This window comes from Bos grunniens, chromosome 12 (assembly GCF_055505025.1).
Source record: "Bos grunniens cultivar Pamir isolate PY7600 chromosome 12, Bosgru_T2T1.0, whole genome shotgun sequence".
Classification (NCBI taxonomy): Eukaryota; Metazoa; Chordata; class Mammalia; order Artiodactyla; family Bovidae; genus Bos; species Bos grunniens.
The window spans coordinates 7,416,267-7,434,507 of record NC_141176.1 but is presented as its reverse complement, the minus strand read 5'-3'; the positions used below and the strand labels follow the sequence as shown (position 1 = coordinate 7,434,507).

The 18,241-nt window shown below is 37.6% G+C and overlaps 1 long non-coding RNA gene across 2 annotated transcripts; it reads left to right on the top strand.

Annotated features, from left to right (window-relative positions):
• Positions 1-4,597: 4,597 nt before the first annotated feature.
• LOC147361342 (uncharacterized) lies at positions 4,598-13,311 on the top strand. 2 transcript variants are annotated; one of them, XR_015138501.1, is made up of 4 exons: positions 4,598-4,964; positions 6,950-6,992; positions 10,390-10,521; positions 12,359-13,311. It is a non-coding gene; the product is annotated as an uncharacterized LOC147361342 (long non-coding RNA). The 2 variants fall into 2 exon arrangements; XR_015138502.1 differs by having other exon boundaries at positions 12,356-13,311.
• The last annotated feature ends 4,930 nt before the right edge of the window (positions 13,312-18,241 follow it).

The window sequence follows — 18,241 nt, the reverse complement described above, 5'->3', positions numbered from 1 at the left end:
AAAACATTTAGCTCTCAGTTTTGAGATAAAATATATTTTTAAAAAATTAGTTGTTTTTTTTTTTTTTCCCAAAAACTTTTCATTAGCTCAGTCCAGGAATAGCTTGTTGTTATTCCGTTATTAAGCCATGTCTGACTCCTGTTAATCCCATGGATGGCAGCATGCCATGCTTTCCTGTCCTTCACTATCTCTGGGAGTTTGTTTAAACTCAGGTCCATTGAGTCAGTGATGTCATACACCCATCTCATCCTCTGTCATCCCCTTCTCCTCCTGCCTTCAATCTTTCCCAGCATCAGGGACTTTTCCAATGAGTTGTCTCTTCCCAACAGGTGGCCAAAGTATTGGAGCTTCATCTTCAGCACTGGTCCTTCCAATGAATAATCAGGACTGATTTCCTTTAGGATTGACTGATTTGGTCTCCTTGCAGTCCAAGGGACTCTCAAGAGTCTTCTCCAGCACCACAGTTCAAAAGCACCAGTTCTTTGGTGCTCACCCTTCATTATGGTTCAATTCTCACATCAGTACATTACTACTGGAAAAACCATAGCTTTGACTATACAAATCTTTTTTCAAAAAGTGATGTCTCTGCTTTTTAATACATTGTCTAGTTTTGTTATAACTTTTCTTCCAAGGAGCAACCGTCTTTAATTTCCTGACTACAAGCACTGTCTGCAGTAATTTTCGAGCCCAAGAAAAGAAAATCTGTCATTGTTTCCAATTTTTCCCCATCTGTTTGCCATGAAGTGATAGGATCAGATGCCACAATTTTAGTTTTTATCTGAGGTTGTTGATATTTCTCCTGGAAATCTTGTGATTCCAGCTTGTGATTCATCCAGCCTGGCATTTTGCATTATATACTCTGCATATAAGTTAAATAAAATGTGAAAGTGAAAGCATTAATCCCTCCATCTTTTTGTGGCCCCATGGACAGTAGTCCACCAGGCTCCTCTGTCCATGGAACTCTCTAGGCAAGAATACTGGAGTGTGATTCTATTCCCTTCCCCAGAGGATCTTCCTAACCCAAGGATCAAACTTGGGTCTTCTGCATTGCAGGCATATTTTTTACCATCTGATCCATAGGGTGACAATATACTGCCTTGATGTACTTCTTTCCCAATTTTGAACTGATCTGTTGTTCCATGTCTGGTTCTAATTGTTGCTTCTTGACCTACATACAGGTTTTTCAAAAGACAGGAAAGATGGTCTGGTATTCCCATCTCTTTAGCTTAAGAAATAATTTTTGGATCTTAATATTATTAGCATGTTCTTATGTAAATATAAATGTACACTATTTCTCTTCTTTGTTTTGAGCAATAGGTTCAAAAACTCTTGGTAAACAAACAAACAAATACAAAACACAAACAACCATTTCCTTCACAAAATGAAAGTGAAAGTGTTATTTCCTGTCATGTCTGACTTTTTGTGACCCCTGGACTGTAGCCCACCAGGTTCCTCTGTGGAATTCTCCAGGAAGAATACTGGAGTGGGTAGCCATTCCTTTCTCCAGGGGATATTCTTGATCCAGGGATTAAACCCAGATCTCCTGCATTGTAGGTGGAAATAAAACAAGAACAACAACAACAAACAATCCTTTGATGTTATTTATTAAGAAGGTGAACAGTTTCATATATACTTAAGTGTTTTGGTTTTCCAGAAGTTACTAGGAGAAAAAAATAAATCAGCTTACTACTTGAATATTTCTGTTCAAATGATTTTAGGAATAAGGATATCCTATTGAGGAATATAATGGAATAATAAAGTTAAATTACAGTCGGTAGGAAGTAAACTGTAGGTATAAATGTTTTTAGCTTTCAGTAGAACTATCCAGTGTATAGTTAAACATATAAACATATGCATTTTCCATAACCAAATGTATTTTTTATAAAAATAAAATAGAAAAAATGATTTTAGATAAAGAAATAGTTTATTTAGCTTTCCTCTGTTCTGTAACTCTTACCAGATATAAGCTTTATTTGTAGAATATTAAATAAATGTGAGATATAAATATTTATTATGGTACTTCTACTGTAGTCATTCTGACTGTACATTCTTCTGTACTGTACTTATAACATATGTCATTCAAAGTTATTTTGCAAGACGGTTAAGCATAAAGTTAAGTGTGGTATAAAAAGAGTTAATGGAGAGATGAAGGATAAGATCCTCTTCAATGATTGTATTGCAAAAGTGAGTTCCTTTGAAGACTATTATTATTCTTTTCCTGATAGACCTTCATGGCACAGCTGATTGCAGAAATTTCTAAAAGCTTGAGGCTACTCACATCTGCATGAACTGCAGGAACCCATGCTGTGTATATTTCGCTATTAAATAAAACGACATATTTTGATATACCTAGGGACCAAAGGCACCTGGCAATGTATTTCATCCTGTCCAACACCATTCTAAGTTTCCATGTCTGTAAAATGTAGACAAAATAACTCCTACGTAAGGATATCTTTGCATTTAAGGCATTGAAGATAAAACGCCCACCATTGATAACTTTTAAACTCTTATCTTTATCAGTGTCCAGATGAAAGGGATTCTAACTTGATCACAACTTATATTGTTACCAGACTCCAGGTTCCATGGAGCTTCTTAAGGAGGAGAGTCAAACTACTTATGTCTTTGTAAGTTCTTTCATTACATTTCTTACTCCTAGTTAACCTTAGTAATTTATGGAAGGTTGACCTTCACTCACCTAATTTGAGACTCTAAGAATATCTGATATAAACTATAAGGAAGGACAAATTCTGTGACTTTCTTCAGTAGTTATTCCTTTTTCCATTCTCTGAATGTGGGTAGTTGTGCTGTGTCAAACATTTTTTCTTGTTCTACAACTGTCTTTTGTTTGTTGGTAAAGGAGCTTGTAAACAACAAGCTTGGGCTAGCGTCATTCTCCTAGTAGTACCATCAGTTCCTATGTACTCTTCCCTCAGTCTCTTTCTCTAGCTCTCTCTCTCAGTAGTAGTAGTAATAGCTATAGTTTTACCATTATCATCATTCTTGAAATTGCTAGACTTAAATGGCAATCTACTCTGAGAATTTCCTTGCTTCAGTAATTGCATGGTTTAAGTCTGACCTTCCTAGCCAGCAACCTAGACACACACTTACCACTAAATGGTGTCCTTTACCAATAATATCTCACCTTGCATTCTTCAGCATCTAAAATTAAATTTAACAGAAGTAGTGAGGTGCAACAGAATGATCTGTGAACATAATACTGGAAATTTTTAAGCTCTTCTCACCCTCCCAATTCAAGTGTTGTTATTTAAGGCAAGGAGAAAGTCATAGGAAACATTTCCTTGCCTTAAAATTGGGACAATCTATAGATCAGTCTTATGGACTCTGTGGGAGAGGGAGAGGGAGAGGGTGGGAAGATTTGGGAGAATGGCATTGAAACATGTATAATATCATGTATGAAACGAGTCGCCAGTCCAGGTTTGATGCATGATACTGGATGCTTGGGGCTGGTGCACTGGGACGACCCAGAGGGAGGGTATGGGAAGGGAGGAGGGAGGAGGGTTCAGGATGGGGAACACAGGTATACCTGTGGCACATTCATTTTGATATTTGGCAAAACTAATACAATATTGTAAAGTCTAAAAAAAAAAAAAAAAAGAAACCAAAAACTATTTTAGGTACTTCGAAAAAAAAAAAAATTGGGACAATCTTGATATGTTGATGTTGTGCTATAGAAAGAGGAAGAAATATTTCTAGAAAGTGGAGCATTTGGAAGGATTATGTTTTAGGGAGAACCAAGTGGAAAACATTAAGAAGTGCAAATTGCACATGATTCTCCAGGTGGGTGCTATTGGGTTTGGGAGAAGAACAGTTCTTTGCTGTTTTAACTGACCTATATTGCAAACTATTTAGTTTTATCAACTCCCAACCCATGCCAACAGTGACACCTCTCTCCAGGGAGGGAGCTCCGCCTGTGGCAAAGGTCATGAGGAAGGAGGCTAGGCATACGCAAAGGCGGGATGGAGCCTCAGGAGTCCCCCTGGAAATTCTCGAGCATCTACCCCCAAAACCAGAGTCTGCCTACTTTCTGCTTTGTGCTTTCACCTACACCTCTGACTTTACGGGGGGCTGTCCCCCACTACCTCTCTCTGAAAAAAGAGTTAGCTTACAGCTCCAGTTAATAATTCCTGGGTGTGACAGTGTTTCAATCTACAAACTCCTTTGGAAATCCTCTAGCCTGCCTGAATAGGTTTTTTCGGCCACATGTTTTTTCAGAGCCTCCCAACTGTGAGAGGGAAGAGATGTTCTAAACTGTCTAAACACAGGTTCCTTTGAGTAGTTAAAAGATTGATTAGAAATTGTATTGGTGAAGGGTTTTTCACTTATTGGGCCAATGTTTGCTGCTAAGTCTCCATACTCCTTACCTACTGTGTCCTTGGCAGTGTATTGATTGATATAATGGGTGTATAGAAATGTAAGTAGTAGCCTCAATGTTTGTAACCTTGGACCCTTGAGTTAATTCTTTTCTTGATTGAGCCCACCTCACCTTTGCACTATAGGAATGCAGCTTTGTCCAATGCCTTTTTGGAGGCTAGTCCCTGACTTTGGAATAATCACCTTTGGAGAAAGATAAGTTTCTTAAAATGTTAACAGGCCTCCTGGCCAGAAGATGATGTAATTCACCTGAACTTTTGCATATGATAAGTTTGAAAGCCTGGCTTCGATTAGGACCAGGAACTGCTGTCCTTGCATGACTCCACCCCTTCCCCCATTATCCTCTACGCACAACTTCAGGTATAAAAACTACTTTGAAAAATAAAGTGTGGGCCTTGTTCACTGAAACTTGGTCTCCCCATGTCACTCTTTCTCTCAAATTCTGGCTGAGTCTCCATCTGGAGCGCGGAACCCGCCATGCTTGCTAATTATGCCTGGGCTTCTAATATCTGACAGGGAAGGCCTCAGTGTCTCCTCTCCTTCAGGAGAACGGAAGGACGCCTGCGGCCTACGTAAGTGGTGCAAACTTCTTGTCTTGAAGTTTTATTGGTCTCCCGCGTAAACCAAGCTACTCAGCCTCTTTTCTCCACTGAATTTTCCTACTGAGCTATCTGCATCCTATTACTCTTTATATCTTTGATAAAATATTTAAATAAATAGGTCGCTGGTGCTGTCCCCGCTTCGAATACCCTGGATCAGCCAGGGCTGGTCCCCGGCAGATAAACACAATTCCCAGATGAAGAACCCCTGTCAAAGAATAATTGGAAAATACTTAGCAACTTAAATGGGGGTCAAGAAAAAGTGAAATGCGAGAAAGGGTTGGGTTTTTTAGATTGGGTTAATAGCACATTCCTTGAAAATGGGATTGGGTGTTTAGACTTTCTTTCCTTTCATAAGAGAATGATAATAGTATGTCCTAAATTAGAAGAGCAGGTATGACTTTTAATGACTATTCTGTGGAAGAGAGAATCATGGGGAAAAAATTTAAAATTCAAGGAAAAAATGAGTAATGGAATTAGAGGCTGCATTATTGTCTTCCTATTACAGTAATCAATCTTCAGGAAGGCAGAGACCTATTTTAATATATTCGTATTTATATATTTAGGGAATAGCAAAATGCCACAAACATAGTAAATGTTCAATTAATATATTCAATAAATGAATATTTGATCAAATAATTGATGAGCTTAAATTATTGTTACTATTTAAAGCTATTTCTCCCACTTTCAATTATTATTATTTTATTTGCAGCAAAACTCCATCCCCGGATGTATATAAAAAATTGGTCCTCAACTTTGCCTACTGGCACCATTTGTCTCTCATCTTTAGAGACTTCCTCTGAAAGTCACCTTCCTTGAGCTACTTTCTGAGGTCCCAAGAAGTTGCTGATGATATTAAGGGTGTTCTTCTATTCTTTTTGCTGAGCCCTAAAGCTTGGTGATTTTTTTCAGTTGTAATGGAAACATTTATAAGTCACATTCTCAGACTTTTTCTTTTGATTTGTTTTCATTTGTATGATTAATTTTCTAGAATCTTTCATAATTACTTTAGGAAAGAGATGACATAGAGGAGGAATCTCAAAAGTCAACAAGGAGTTTAAAGGATAATTTAGTTTTCTATTTAACTGTGATTATACTTAAGATTTTTAATTTTCAAAAATAGATTATATCATTTATTATTTTTTTTTTTCTGAGAAAATCAAAACAATTATCCAATGTAGCAAGAAAGTTCTTGCTTTCAAATTAAATACAGCCTAGGACCTAGATTGTCTAACTAGTTTACTCGAAATGTGCGTGTGTGCTAAGTCACCTTAGTCATGGCTGACTCTTTGCAACCATATGGGCCATAGTACACCATGCTCCTCTTTCCATGGGATTGTCTAAGCAAGAATACTAGAGTGGATTGCCATGCCCTCCTCCAAGGCAATTTCCCTGCCCAGAGATCTAACCTTTGACTCTTATGCCTCCTGCATTAGTAAGCAGGTTCTTTACCACTAGCATCACCTAGGAGGCCCACAGGTAAAAATCCTAGTTGGTTAAAAGTCACTCTTATCTTCAACAAAGCTACAACATGATAAGTCAACTATTTTACTATTTTCAATCATATTATAGAAAGTGGAGGTATAAAGGATATTTTCATAAGAAAAAACAAACTTTGTGCTGTCTGGACTTGTTAACATAGAAGTATTTTTTTTTCTTGTAAAAATGTCTATTTATTTAATTTAATTCATATTTGCTAGCTTGTCATATAGCCAGGCATTTGGTCGTTCTTTAAAACTCGTTTCTAGTATTTTTTCTACTTGCATTCTTTTGTACCATGTAGATATTTAAGTATGTGAAGAAAGTGAATGTGAAGAAAGTGAAAGTTGCTCAGTCGTGTCCTATTCTTTTCAATCCCATAATTGTCCAGGCCAGAATACTAGAGTGGGTAGCCTTTCTTTTCTCCAGGGGATCTTCCAAATCCAGGGATCAAACCCAGGTTCAATGTTGCATTGCAGGTGGATTCTTTACCAACTGAGCTATCAGGAAAACCCCAGCTATGTAAGTATATTTTAAACTAATTATATATTTTACCTATTCTTTTACATAGTAGTCTATACTGTAGTTAATTTATATCACTATATAAATTATCTCTTCTCTAACTGCAAAGTGAGTTTAATATGTTTTATTTTCTATTTCAGTTAATGTTTAACTTCTAGTGCTGTCTATCCTTTTTTTATTTTTTTTAAATATTTCAATTTTATCAACCTGGAAAGACAACATAGCAGGTTGTACAAAAATCACTCTTATTTAAAATTCCCATTATTATTATTATTAAAGGAGCAGTCCACTTCCAATGGGAGAAGGCAATGGCAACCCACTCCAGTACTCTTGCCTGGAGAATCCCATGGAGGGAGAAGCCTAGTGGGCTACAGTCCATCCGGTCGCAAAGAGTCGGACACGACTGAGGGACTTCACTTTCACTTCTCACTTTCATGCATTGGAGAAGGAAATGGCAACCCACTCCAGTGCTCTTGCTTGGAGAATCCCAGGGACAGGGGCGCCTAGTGGGCGGCTGTCTATGGGGTTGTACAGAGTCAGACACGACTGATGCGACTTAGCAGCAGCAGCAGCAGCTGCCACTTCCAATGAAATCAGTGAATCTTACAAAAAGAGAATTCCTATACATATTGTCTTATCATTATCCTTAATATAACACCTCCTTCTATGTTTGGGTGCGTTTGCAGTCTGAATAAGAATTAAAGAATCATCAATTCACTGTCTCTAAGCTATAATATTGAAGAACTGATTTTTATTGTTCATCACATTTATCTCTAAATGGAGAATCTTATTTACTCATTAGTTTTCATTAGCTGCAAAACCCATTTTAGAATGAGTGATGTTAGATGAAGACATACCATACTGTCCTATGAGCCCTGGAGAGCTTGTTGTAAAGAGGTATTGTTAAGTGAACTGGAAACTATTTCTTGCTTGTACTTCTTATACTTCTGATGAATGGTGTGAAGAGAGCTTTCTCATGGTGTCTATACATATTTAAGTATATTTTTGACATGCAGCAAAGGTGTGTAAGCATGTCTGTAGTTACAGAATTATTATTATGAAACTATTTCAAGGCATTGGAAAATAGCAAAAAGTTGGAAATCTTAGCAAATGAATAGATAGTAATTCTCTAACAAAGAACATAGGCAATAACTTTTTAAACTTATTTTGAAGTAGTTTACCTGAGCAACTGCTACTGCTGCTGCTACTAAGTCACTTCAGTCGTGTCCAACTCTGTGTGACCCCATAGACGGCAGCCTACCAGGCTCCCCCATCCCTGGGATTCTCCAGACAAGAGCACTGGAGTGGGTTGCCATTTCCTTCTCCAATGCATGAAAGTGAAAAGTGAAAGTGAAGTCGCTCAGTCGTGTCCGACCCTCAGGGACCCCATGGACTGCAGTCCACCAGGCTCCTCCATCCATGGGATTTTCCAGGCAAGAGTACCGGAGTGGTGTGCCATTGCCTTCTCCATTACCTGCACAAAGTGTGCCTTAAAATATTTGAATGTGTTGATAATGGAAATAGATCAACTACATGTTGATCACTTAACATGTAGTAATTCATGTCTGCTATTAGTATAATAGTACATAATATTATATATTTATGCTTATTAATTTTCTTACACTGTATGAATTATAAGTTTCTAAAGAAAAAGACAGCATCTAAGTTTGAATCTTAATTTGTCAGGAAGAAAATGAAACATTTAATTACTTCACAATGTATTTTTTTTCCTTTGGGGGAACTTTGTAATATAATATATAAAATAATATTACATTTAAATCTTGGGAAATAAAAGATGAGTTCACTTTTGAACATTTTGTATAACCTTTTGGTTTTTATTTTTGAAGGTTCAGTAGGTTCAGAAAACATGTATATTTTACTTTTAATTGGACTCTATTAGATATATATTTAACAGTACAACAAATATTTTCCTCCAGCTCATCAATCACTCAATTGTTGAGGTATACTCAAGAATTTGTTTCTTTAGATTAATTTTTTATTTGCCCTTGAAAGATAACTAAAGACAATTTTTAAAAAGATTTCTGAAAATAAAGATAGCAACTATGTTATATGTGCATCTATTTTGTCTTCAGGCTGATTGAGTGTTTCAGGTCCTGATATCCCTCTTGCCCACGTTTGCAAGTCTTTATCAAGTCTTGATATCCCTGCCTCCCTGGTTTGCAAGCCTTATACATCATGACTAGATGTATATTGTCATCCTGCTTATTTATTAATAATGTCTATGCAAAGTACATCATGTGAATTACTGGGCTGGATGAATCACAAGCTAGAATCAAGATCGCTAGGAGAAATAACAACCACAGATATGCAGACGATAGCACTCTAATGGCAGAAAGTGGGAGGAACTAAAGGGCTTCTTGATGGGAGTGAAAGAAGAGAGTGAAAAAGCTGGCTTAAAACTGGACATTCAAAAAAACAAAGATAATGGCAGCCTTCTCCATCACTTCATGTCAAATAGAATGGGAAAAAGTGGAAGCAGTGATAGGTTTTATTTTCTTGATTTTTAAAATCACTGTGGACAGTGACTGTAGCCACAGAATTAAAAGATGTTTGCTCCTTAGAAGGAGCTATGACAAATCTAGACAGTAGGTTAAAAAGTAAAGACATCACTTTGATGACAAAGGTCCATATGGTCAAAGGTATGATTTTTCCAGTAGTCATGTATGGATGTGAGAATGGGACCATAGAGAAGGCTGAGTGCCAAAGAATAGATGCTTTCCAGTTGTAGTGTTGGAGTAATCTCTTATGAGTCAGTTGGATTGCAAGGCGATCAAACTAGTCAATACTAAAGGAAATCAACCCTGAATATTCATTGGAAGGACTGATGCTGAAGCTGAAGCTCCAATGCTTTGGCCACCTGATGTGAAGAGCCAACTCATTGGAAAAGACCCTGATGATGGGAAAGATTGAAGACAAAAGGAGAAGAGGGTGGCATAGGATGAGATGGTTAGATAGCATCACTGACTCAATGAACATGAATTTGAGCAAACTCCAGGGGAGGACAGAGGAGTTTGGCGTGCGACATTCCATGGGGTCACAAAGAGTTGGGCATGACTTAGCAACTGAACAGCAACTAGAGGAAAATATTCTTGGCAGGAAGAGAAGTTATATATAAATCTCCAAGATAAGTAAAACATCTAGATCTGGGAAATGCTTCTTTTTATACTACATAAACACAGTGTGTGTGTGCATGTGTGAGTGTGTGTTCTCAGTCACATCTGACTCTTTGCAAACTCATGAACTATACCTGTAAGGCTCCTTTGGCTGTTGGATTTTCCAGGAAAGAATACTAGAGTGGGTTACCATTTTCTCCTTCAGGGGATGTTCATGACCCAGGGTTCGAACCCACATCTCCTGCCTTTGTCTCTTTCGTTAGCAGGCAGATTCTTTACCACTTGAGCTACCTGAGAAGCCCAGACTCCTTGCCCATCATGAGCGACTGGGTCTACCTAGGAAGACCTTTGTTCTGAGGTGACACATGTGACGTCTCGTGGAGAGGAGAGGAGAGGTAATGGGACAAAGACAAAGAAAACTAAGGATCACATGAAACATCATAATTTTAGTTCTTGAAGACAATATTATTTATATTATGGACAAGTAAGGCAAAATCATGAAAGCTTATTTTTCCAAATCTACCCAATAGAGCTGTTCTATTTAACATTTGAGAGTAGTGATTACAGATATTAACTCTAGAGTCAGATTGCCTTGTATATTCTAGATTTAACACTTTCTAGCATTGTGATTCAGAGAAGGCAATGGCACCCCACTCCAGTACTCTTGCCTGGAAAATCCCATGGATGGAGAAGTCTGGTGGGCTGTAGTCCATGGGGTCCCTAAGAGTCGGACACAACTGAGCGACTTCCCTTTCACTTTTCACTTTCACGCATTGGAGAAGGAAATGGCAACCCACTCCAGTGTTCTTGCCTGGAGAATCCCAGGGACGGGGGAGCCTCGTGGGCTGCCGTCTATGGGGTCACACAGAGTCAGACATGAGTGAAGCGACTTAGTAGCAGCAGCAGCAGCAGCATAGTGATTTCTGTGCCCTAGTTCCTTAATATGTAAACAAAAAGGATAATCAGGGCAATAGTATTTTAAATTGATTAATTATGTTATTATTGGTGGAATACTCAGTATCTGGCACATTGTTGCTATTCAATAAATTTATCATATGTATGACTATCCTTTCGGTATTTGCAAAGTTCCAAAGGCATAAAGCATGCTACATAAATCATTTTATATCAATAAAATGACTACATAGATTGAAATTCCAATGTCATTATGGCTTATAATCAACTAATTAAAGTAAACATAGTAGAGAATATTTTAAACTCTTATCTACATGCTCTGCTAGAGCTAAGAACATAGGGTGGCTGAAATAAAGTTACTAGCAAAATAGAAGTATATAATGTCCATCTATAACATGGGTTTCCCTGGCGGCTCAGAGGTTAAAGCCTCTGTCTGCAATGAGGGAGACCTGGGTTCAATTCCAAGGTTGGGAAGATCCCCTGGAGAAGGAAATGCCAACCCACTCCAGTATTCTTGCCTGGAGAATCCCATGGATGAGGAGCCTGGTGGGCTACTGTCCACGGGGTCGAAAAGAGTCTGACACAACTGAGCTACTTCACTTTCATTTTCACAACAAACTGTAATCATGCTTCTCATTACACATGATTGCATTTATCTAGCACTATTAACTTGTGTTATGAAATGTTATTGAACATGAAAAAAATGAAAAATGAGTCTAGGCTATCCTTCTTATATTCTGCTGCTGCTGCTAAGTCACTTCAGTCGTGTCTGACTCTGTGCAACCCCAGAGATGGCAGCCCACCAGGCTCCCCCATCCCTGGGATTCTCCAGGCAACAACACTGGAGTGGGTTGCCATTTCCTTCTCCAATGCATGAAAGTGAAAAGTCAAAGTGAATTCGCTCAGTCATGTCCAACCCTCAGCGACCCCATGGACTGCAGCCCACCAGGCTCCTCCATCCACGGGATTTTCCAGGCAAGAGTACTGGAGTGGGGTGCCATTGCCTTCTCCATCTTATATTCTAATAGTGGATAATTATTCATTCATCATCAAGCACTGAAACTACTGGATCAGACCTCATGCTACTTTACTGGGTCACTAAAAGTGAAAGAAAAAGAAAGAAATAAACTCTAACCTTATAAAATGGTAGCACTCCTTGATTGACTGATACATTCATAGATGCACAATAAGATGCTGTATTATACCAGATACTAGTACAGATACTGAATGTTCAAATAGATATAACTACATTTCTTGCTGTCCAGTAGCTCATAGGCCAGTTGCCAGTACACAAAAATATGTTGTCATATATTTCAGCAGAACTCATCAAATATGAAGACTGACTAGAGGAACAATTACTCCAGTTTGAGAAGATTATAAGCAATTTGGCAACATAGTCCAAAAAAGGAGTTATACAGTCTCTTGGAGGATAAAGTGGCCCAAATAATACCCTATCATAAAACATTATTGTGTACCTCCCCAAATTAAATGAACACAAACCAGTAAGTTGAATTTGCAATATTGTAATAAATATAATATTTTAAAGCCTTGACATCCTTTTTAATTCTGATCAGTGACAAATTCTAGTATAAAAAAGACAAGAAAAAGCAGAGTACTTATAAATATGTGAACCATCAAGTTTTTCAAGAAATTAAAAAATGCTTGCTCCTTGGAAGAAAAGCTATGACCAACCTAGACAGCATATTAAAAAGACGACCAACAAAGGTCCCTCTAGTCAAAGCAATGGTTTTTCTAGTAGTCAAGTATGGATGTGAGAGTGGGACTACAAAGAAAGCTGAGCACTGAAGAATTGATGCTTTTGAACTGTGATGTTGGAGAAGACTCTTGAGAGTCCCTTGGACTGTAAGGAGATCCAACCAGTCCATCCTAAAGGAGATCAGTCCTGAATGTTCATTGGAAGGACTGATGCTGAAGCTGAAACTCCAATACTTTGGCCACCTGATGAGAAGAACTGACTCACTGGAAAAGACCCTGATGCTAGGAAAGATTGAAGGCAGGAGGAGAAGGGGATGACAGAGGATGAGATGGTTGGATGGCATCACCGACTGGATGGACATGGATTTGAGCAAGCTCTGGGAGTTGGTGATGGACAGGGAGCCTGGCATTCTGCAGTTCATGGGTTTGCAAAGAGTCAGACATGACTGAGTGATTGAACTGACCGACGTCTATTTTTACAAAGGTTTTATTCTAACTTGTTGAAAAGCATTATATATTCTTCTTAGATTATCTCTTAATAAATAATTTTATATCAAGTTCACAAGACTCAATTATTTACTGTAGCAATGTTTTGACTACCACAATGTGTAAAGTATTGTCTTAGACATTTTGGGTTGCAAATATAAAAATATATGACATTCTTACCAAGAGACAGAATTTGTGATGGAAAAAATAGTAATACATTTGGTGGTTGAGGTATTTCATTTACAACTTTAAATTTTCTATGTTGTTTTTATATTATAATAAATACTGATTTTTATAGCTTAAATAGGATTAAAAATATTTATTTCCAGTCAACATAATCCAAATGAGTAGTGCCCTTCCTGTAATCTATAGGAATGAAATTACCAATATAAGTATCATACTTACACCAAGTATTTGTAAAACATTTTAAATACTGCTTCATCTGAAGGTACATCTTTACCAATTTGTGTGTATGAGTGTTTGATAGATATAGTTACCTTTAAATAGTAAGAAAATGACAACTTAGAGGTATTTTATTTTTATGACTAAATATAAAGCCAATGCTACAGAGTAAAGCAATGCTGGTTTAATACCTAAGTTTGCATTCTTCTTAATACTGCTAAAGATCAATACTTATTTGTTATTCTGTAAAACTCCTGCATTTCTTTCAAATAATATGCCAATGAATATCTGTTTTCTCCACAACAGGGAAATGAGTGCTCACTTATATTTCATAGAGAATTGATATTTTTACACTGTTCTAAGGTAGATTTGTAATACTTACTTTTTAATGGAGTATGCATATTATGGATTTCATATTTTGTGTGAGGTGACTACCAATGACATTGACATAAAAAATATTTTTAAATAAATTACAGTTTTAAATTTTATCTTTCATGCAAAATATACTTAAAAAGTGTAGGTCTTTGTGAATATATGTTTATAAGACAAGATTCTCAGAAGTGTATTCTGACCAATTTAAGCAATAAGAGAATTTACTGCGTAGCTCATAAATTCACCAGCAAAAGAGGAGAACGAATTTTGGGGAGGGAAAAAGGAAATCTAGATAATAAGCGTTAATGTCTGAATCATACCACAGAAGCAATCTGTAAGGGCCATCTTGCCACACATTCATATAGATTGTCTCAGATTGTACCACTACCATCCCTAATGTTGCCAAGCATCAGTTGCCTGTGTTAGCACACTTGTATAGATACCTCTCAAACCTGATGGCTGCTGTCGCTGCCCTTGCTGAATTAGATCTTTGACTCTGATTATCTTAAACACTAGATCAGATTAAAAGTTCCAAATAAGCATACCTGACTGGCAAAAACTCATGCAGTGCTAAAAGTCCCAATGTATAAGAAGGGGGTTACATTGCTTAACACCTAAACAAGTCAAAACATTCACTATATTCCATATTTGGGATGTTACAATCAATATAACAATTTTTCCTGATTGCAGTTCTAATTTAAAAAGCAAACAAAATATGTTCCTAATAAAATGCAATGGTAACTGTTCAACAAACCCTTATAAAATGAAGACAGTGAAGTTCATGAAGCCAGTGAAATGAAAGCCACTCAAATGAAAGTCGCTCAGTTGTGTCCTACTCTTTGCGACCCCATGGATTATACAGTCCATGGAATTCTCCAGGCCAGAATACTAGAGTGGGTAACCTTTCCCTTCTCCAGGGGATCTTCCAAATCCAGGGATCAAACCCAGGTCTCCCACATTCTGGGAGGATTCTTTACCAGCTGAGCCACAAAGGAAGCCCATGAATACTGAAGTGGGTAGCCTATCCCTTCTCAAGTGGATCTTCCTGACCCAGGAATCGAACCGGGATCTCCTGTATTGCAGGTGGATTCTTTACCCACTGAGCCATCCGAGAGGCCAACCCTCATATGACTGATTAAAAATTTATTCCTTTTCCAAAGAGCAGACAGGAAATAAGGAAGGAAGGTAGAGAGCAAGGGAGGAAAGGAGGCAGGAGGGAAGGAGAGGGAGGTATAGAAAGAAGAAGGAAGAAAAGGAGGAAGACAATCAGCCAAACAGAAGATATGTAAATATTTATCTCTTGCAGTATTCAGACCCAAGTTCAGGAACTCTAGGTGATATTTTTTTCCCCTCTGATTTTGGCCCTTGTACTATATCATGGTATTTAACAGTGTATAGACAGAAACATTAAGAGGAAAAAAATGAAGAAGTTATTTTATTCACCTACTTTTATTTTTCATCAATTGTAAGTTTTTACTGGTTTAATTTGTAAAGTGTTAGAGTAAACTTTTATGAACATTTTTCTGTAATCCACAAGGACCTACCCTATAGCTTAGGGAACACTACTCAATATTGTATAATAACCTAATAAGCTATATGGGAAAAGAATATGAAAAAGAATGAATATATGTAGACATGTAACTGAATCACTTTCTTGTACCCTTGAAACTAACACAACATGTATCAATAAATCAACTAAATGCCTATATAAAATAATTGAATTAAAACATGCATTTTCCTATAGACATGACAATATATCCTAAGGGAATATATAGATTCTATTTCTTTTTCTACATCACTTTATTCTGTAGAAATAATCTTATTTCCTGGAATATATACTATGATTAGCAAAGGCAAACAAACACAACTAACTATGGTGACTCATCTTTAAGACAGATTCAAACAATTTCTTCCCTTTTGATATGTAGGTACCTCTCTGCCATTGAGAAGAGATGTCTATTTCCTTCCTCTTCTTGGGTCAAGATATCCTTAGTGACTTGATTGAGCCAGTAGAATCACTTTTGGATTGTTGAGCCTTGGTCATAATAAGTCTTGCAGCCTCTGCTTAGAATCTGTGGAGTGCTTGCTTTTGGAATAGTGGAACAGTTAATTTGGGAATAGGCCACTTTTTAAGAAGACTCAGAAACTGTTACACTATGAAAAGTCCAAAGGATGTAGGTAGAATTTGGAGGATAGATACTACATGGAGAGAGAGAGAGATGTGGTGCATGCTCGGTCACTCAGTCATGTCCAGTTCTTTGCATCTCCATAGACTAGCCTGCCAGGTTCCTCTGACCATGGAATTTTTCAGGTAAGAATACTAGAGTGGATTGCTATTTCCTGCTCCAGAGAATCTTCCCCAACCCTGGGACAGAACACACATTTCTTGCATCTTCTGCATTGGCAGGTGGATTCTTTACCATTGTGCCAAGAGAGAGATACTGAGGGTCAATTAGAAAAAAGAATGTGAAAAAGAAGCCACCCTAACTGATGCCATGCTACTCAGATTTGGGAAATTTTGTTTGGAAAAGTAAGCAATTATAATATCAATAGATAAGGAAGACCAATCCAACACAGTATCTCTTTCTGTGACAACGTATTACCAGTTCTTCAGTGAAGGAAAAAGTTAAGTGTAATAAATTTGCCACCTGAAGTCTGGCTTGTCCACTCTGATTTATAGCACCACAGCAGATGTTCTCTTAACAACTGTTCAAGTTGGCCAATGCCAACTTCAGCACTGAAAAGCAGTGGTGGTTAGATTGGGCCTGGTTTAGAGAATCCATGTTTTTTATCCCATACACAGTCTCCATTTTTACCATTCTACCTACTTTCTTCACAAGTCTATCAAAGCTGGGATCTTTGGGTGGATAGAGTCTGTCCCCTTTACACTTGATCAATGAACATATCCATAGTAGACCTCTGTAAGATAATTCATGTGGGACAGAATATTCTACAATTAAGCTTGTTTTAAGTAGTTATCCCTCTGAACATTCTTCAACTTTCCTTCACAGCAGTCTTCCAAGATAGGAAATGTATATTTGCATCTATTCCAGATAAAAGTCAGCCTGTTAGGAGATTTTCTGTTCCTTGGACTAGAGTTAACAGTATTTTCCACCTTAATAACCTCAAACTGATTGCCAGGGGCTCTTTGATTTGCTCAAGCAGTAAGTTTACATCAAAAAAATTTTTTTTTATTAACAAAAATGCTAAACAATAATATTTACAAGTAATTAACCTTAAAAAAATTCACTGCCATTCTCAAATACAATCTATGCCTCAGTTTAATTCAGTTCAGTTCAGTCACTCAGTCATGTCTGACTCTTTGTGACCCCATGAATAGCAGCACGCCAGGCCTCCCTGTCCACCCCCAACTCCCAGAGTTCACTCAGACTCAGGTCCATCGAGTCAATGATGCCATCCAGCCATCTCATCCTCTGTCATCCCCTTTTCCTCCTGCCCCCAATCCCTCCCAGCATCAGAGTCTTTTCCAATGAGTCAACTCTTCGTATGAGGTGGCCAAAGTACTGGAGTTTCAGCTTTAGCATCATTCCTTCCAAAGAACACCCAGGGCTGATCTCCTTTAGAATGGACTGGTTGGATCTATGCCTAGGAGAGTGGAAATGTGGATGTGATAAGAATCAATATCTTTGATCCTTACAATCTTTCAATATAACACTAATTCTTGTAATCCCTTGAAGTTATACCATTGGAATTGATTTGCTATTTATTATTTTGGGAGAGGGGCTTTCCTAGTGGCTCAGATGGTAAAGCACCTGTCTGCAATGCAGGAGACCCGGGTTTGAACCGTGGGTTGAGAAGATCCCCTGGAGAAGAAAATGGCGGCCCACTCCAGTATTCTTGCTTGGAAAATCCCATGGACCACGGATTTGGGGAGAGAGTGGGGATTTCAAATCTTTCTACTTGACTTTCTCTATTGTCATAATCATTATCTTTGTGCAAGATGGCATTATGGGTATTCTTTCAGTTGGTAAAAATTCTTATTATAATAATACACCCAGGACATGGGGAAAATAAGCATAGTATGGATTACATCTGCATTAACATAACATAGTGGACTTAGATCAAAACAGCATTTATCTTCTGCTTCCATTAAGTCCACTCTGACCCATCGACCACAGACCATCCAAAAATCTCTAGTAATTAGTATTATTTTAAAGTTCAAGTGTAGCTCCAAAATCTGAATGCCACTTCATCTAGCATAAATAG